Genomic DNA, 4913 nt, shown 5'->3' on the forward strand with positions numbered 1-4913 from the left:
ACTGAATGAAGGAACCCCCCCCCCCCCCCCCCCCCGCCCGTCTCCAGACACCACTGGTGGAAACCTCCCTTCAGTCTCTCCCAGTTACTGTTTTTAGACGTCTAGTCTGAAAACGAGGCCGAGTAACACACGCACACACCCAGCTCGTGAACATTTCCTCATCTGTCACACTTTCCAACGCTTCCCTTACACTTGGCTTCCCTCATCCTGTACTTGCTGTGCAGGAACAGCCACAGTGGTGTTCCCTCAGCTGCGATTACAGTGAAGCGTGTTGCCCGCTCCGAATGTTCATATATGTCACGGTGTGTGTGTGTGTGTCTGCTTCAAGTGTGTGCGAGCTCACCCTCCATTGTTGTGACTGAGTTTGTAGGAGAAAAAGCATGGATGCTTTTTATGTTTTGTCTCCTTTGGTGTTTAGAACCATCTCTTTTACCGAATTCGACACCTTTTGTTGTTGTTTTCATGTTTCTTATGGCGAGTCTTCACTGGCAGCAGACGTTTAAACACACATGCATGTGAACACACATGTATGTGAACATATATGCATGTGAACATACATGCATGTGAACACACGTATGTGAACTTGTCTCTTGCTGGTTTTGCAGAGACGATGGGTCAGCAGCACAGGGTCTGGTTTTATATGAAACATCTGGAATAGGAGACCTAACATGATTAGAAAAGGCTCGCTGAGGAAGCAGAACAGGTTGATTAATGGTTGTTGGGATTATTGAAACAGGAGGATTGATGGGTCACAAAGCCCTCTGGTAGAAACAGCAGGTACGCTGGAGGTGGAGAGCGTCCTGTCAGACTTCACACCTTCACCTATGGCGACACCTCAGCCTATTTTTCCAGCCTATAATTTTCACACATTTCTTTTTCTCTGCTTGCTCCTTCTCTACCACCACTCTTTTTTTTTTTAACTTATTTTGTCCTCCTTCTGTCCTTTCTACATTTCATTTCATGCCCGTGTTCTCAGCTCCCTGCCCTGTGATGCCAGTTTGTTCAACTTTAGAAAATAACAGAAGACACATCCTCCCCTTGATCTTGTTCTTCCTCCCCTTTGGGTTTGCTCTTCATGTCAAAGTTGATAAAATTGTTAACTGACCTTCACTCTCCATCTCTGGAAATGTCTTAGAAACACAAAGACAATGCCAGATTTTTTCACAGCTCATCATTTTAAAGACACCAGGCAAACAACCGTCGTAAAAGTGAATTTATGTCTTTTTACAGGGTATATTTTTGAAGACCTTAATTTCTTTTTGTCTTTTATCCAGAGGGAAACTCATTGATAGGTAGGCCTATCACGATAACAAATTTTGCTGGGCGATTAATCTTCTCTGAAATTATTGCGATAAATGATATTGTTTGAAATTTGACAATAATTAGTAATTGTTGTCAAATTTAAGAAGAAATGTTGGTTAATTTTATTTTGAGTGTAGTACCTTTTTTGACCACTGGATGGCAGTACAAGACTGTTTGAACCAAAGGATGGATAGTGAGGGAGCGAGCAGCATGTCTCTTTAAGAAAAATGGGAGGGAGGCCCCTTGACGTGACATGGGCCTTCTCTTCTTCCTTTTTTTTCGGTTCTCAAAATAGCAGATGCTCTGTGTGGTTTGAGCTTTTTAGCATAGCATTTTTTACACAAAGCTTTTAATTAAAAAACAGTAAACAAGTTCTCAGCTTCTTTTTGCAGAGAAAGAGAACTTTTTACTTGAAGACACGGGTTTCAACTGTGAATTTTGGAGCTTCGACAAGACGGAGGTTGTTTTTCCTCGAGGTCCGTCTGTTAGCTTAGCTCGTAGCTTAGCTTCTCAGCTTAGCTTCTCAGCTTAGCTGATTTTAACCATCCAAAAATGCGATTTTGGATGGCCTTCTTCAGCTGTCGCTTCCTGCGACAGCTGAATAAGGCCAAGCTGCCGGCCAAGCTGATGGTGCAGTTCTACACGGCCATCATCGAGTCCATCCTCAGCTCCTCCATCACGGTGTGGTACACCGGGGCCACTGCCAGGGACAGACTCAGACTGCAGCGCGTTGTGCGCTCAGCTGAGAAGGTGATCGGCTGCAGCCTTCCATCCCTCCACGACCTGTACGTCTCCAGGACTGTGAGGCGAGCAGGTCGGATCACAGCTGACCCTGCTCACCCTGCACACGGACTGTTCAAACCACTCCCCTCTGGCAGGAGGCTTCGGTCCATTCGGACCAGAACCTCCCGCCATAAGAACAGTTTATTCCCCTCTGCTGTTGGGACTCCTGAACACTCATAATATTACCTCATAATTTCTGCTTTGGTCACGTTACATCTGTATTATAATTGAATACTCCATCTGTACTGTTTTCTATGTTTTTTTTATTGTTTTTTATTGTATGGGTGTACACATGTTTTTTGTTATGTTTTCATTTTTACTTTATTTTACTTTATTATTATTCGCACCTTTATGTCGAAGCAAATTCCTAGTTTGTGAACCTCGTTCATTGACATGGCAATAATAAACTGATTCTGAATAAACGGATTCTGATTAAAACGGATTTTAAAGAGATAAGAGAAAGGGAGCAGTCAGTGAAGAGCACCAGAGTTGAGCTTTTGTCATCCAGTGTCTTCAATAGAAAGAGAGAGACACGAAGAAACGATAAATCCGATAAATGGAAATTAGGTTGATAATTTTCATTTATCGTGCGATTAATTGATTTATTTTTTATTGTGACAGGACTATTGATAGGTCTACATTTGCCATTGCTGAACTTGCTGAACAATTATAGGTAAATATAAAGTATGCAACACATTTATTTTTCTAAATAGAATGCTTTGTCCGCAATTCAAAGACAAAATTTCAATCTACAATTATATATATCCACTAGTTTTTACATACCAAGAGATAGTTTAAGAAAGAACAAGCACCAGCAAGGATGACAGCTGAGTGGTTCGTGTTCTGAAGGGGGTTGTGTTTGTTTTTGTTTTATTTTACAGTCAGAGATTCATATTGTCCCACATCTAGCTTTAGTACAAAACTTGTATGCACAATATTTTTATTCAGGTTTGATTCTCTGCATCGTTTTAAGACTCACAGTAAATTCATTTGCTGTATGTCTGAATATCATTTGAGTGCTGCACCTGATGTATAAAAGCTGTGCTGTCTCATTTTCTAAACAAGTTAATACAGTTTATATTTGTGAGCTGAATCCTGCAGAAAGCTATTTTCTTTAATAAGTGGTCAAGAGTAAAGTTCTAGTAAGTTTATTCAGAGCTTGGAACCTGCTAAAGCTGTCCGTTTTGGGTTGAACTTGTTGTAGCGTCTTGTTCACGAGTGATGGAGCTGAAGGCCTCATCCTTGGTAAAGCGGGCGTTGAGTCGGTTGGTCGTGGTGAAGAAAGAGCTGAGTCAAAAGGCAAAGCTCTGTTTTTAAGTTTGATCATGACTGAAAGAAAGAGATCCTGTATACAAGTGGCTGAAATGAGCTTTCTTTCTAGGATAGACAGGTTCAGATTTAGAAAGGGGCGAAGAGCGGTGTTATCTGGGGGGGAGCGCGGAGTAGAGCCGCTGCTCCTTCACATCAAAAGGAGTCAGGTGAGGTGGTTTGGGCATCTGGTTCTGACTCCTGGATGCCTCCTTTTGGAGGTTTTCCAGGCATGTCCCACTAGGAAGAGGCCCCGAGCAGACCCAGATCTCACTAGAGGAGTTATGTATTTTCTCTGGTCTGGTAACGCCTTGTGCTCCCCCAGGAGTAGATGGGCAGTGTCACTGGGGACAGGGGTGTCTGGGTTTCTCTCCTGGACCTGTTGCCTCCGTGACCCGACCACAGACGGCAGTAAAAATAGAACTGGTTGTTCAGTTTACAGACTCTATATTTCATAGCTGTCATTTAATACAATTATAGTATTTTGAACATGATGTCATTTGATAAATTGACCATATCTATAATCGTATTACAGAGCTTGCACATGTTGCTTCAACAAATCATGAGCCATCATTTTATTTTTATTTATTTATTTATTTAATTTTAGCCTGCGACTGCTGTTTACTGGCAGAAGAACAAGTCCACCAAATTCTGTTCAAACCACGTGTTTACATTTATAAGCTGCTGGAAAGCTTTCTTTTAAGTTTTTTTGGGGGTAAAAAAAATAATAAAAAATTCCTCTGAAAATAAACATAAATCCGCCAGAAGCTCAGTTTTAGTTTGAATTTTATTGCTGCACGGTTCTGTGGGTATGTGTGTGGAGCTGGGACACAAAAAAAAATAATAGATTAAAAACATGAACATTTGCTGTTTAACAACCTGTGCAGAAAAAAAAAACTTGTTTCCAAAAGCAGGAACGCTCAGCATCTTCAGATGGTGTCGGTTAATCCACATTTAAAACCATTTTTCAACTAATTTCTCTGCTCCGTCCTCCGTCATCCCCTGACTCCGTCCTGTTCATGCAGCGCAGTGGCACTCACTCCCACTGACAGATTACCCTCCTAATGGAATTTAATTATTTATCCCTTCCTTGTGGCGATTTAGCCAGGAAAAGACCAACAGCATGGGTGTGCGGGGGGAACAGCGAAACTGGTGGGGGTGAAAAGGGAAGAGGAGAAGCGCTTATTTCCTCCAGCGAGTCTAGAAGGTGAATCACTTCAGGTTTGATTTGGGGAAATGTCATTTTGTGAGAGGAGAAACCAGAGCGAGGGGTAAGGAAAATGAAGAGGAAGACCGTGTAAATGAATGTATGAATTCAGTGCATAAGAAAACTGTGCACATAAACTATTTTTTCTCACATGACATTGGAATTATTATCTATAACTGTGAGATTTTCTGACCTGTTGGCTCTCCATGAAAAGTCTCAAGCAGGTGGGGCTTGAAATATTTTCCAGCAAAATGAGACGCTCTTTCAAGAAGTTGATCCAAAATCAGTTGCCTTTGATTTATATTTATATATA

Source organism: Nematolebias whitei, chromosome 5 (assembly GCF_014905685.2).
Source record: "Nematolebias whitei isolate Nwh7 chromosome 5, NemWhi1, whole genome shotgun sequence".
Classification (NCBI taxonomy): domain Eukaryota; kingdom Metazoa; phylum Chordata; class Actinopteri; order Cyprinodontiformes; family Rivulidae; genus Nematolebias; species Nematolebias whitei.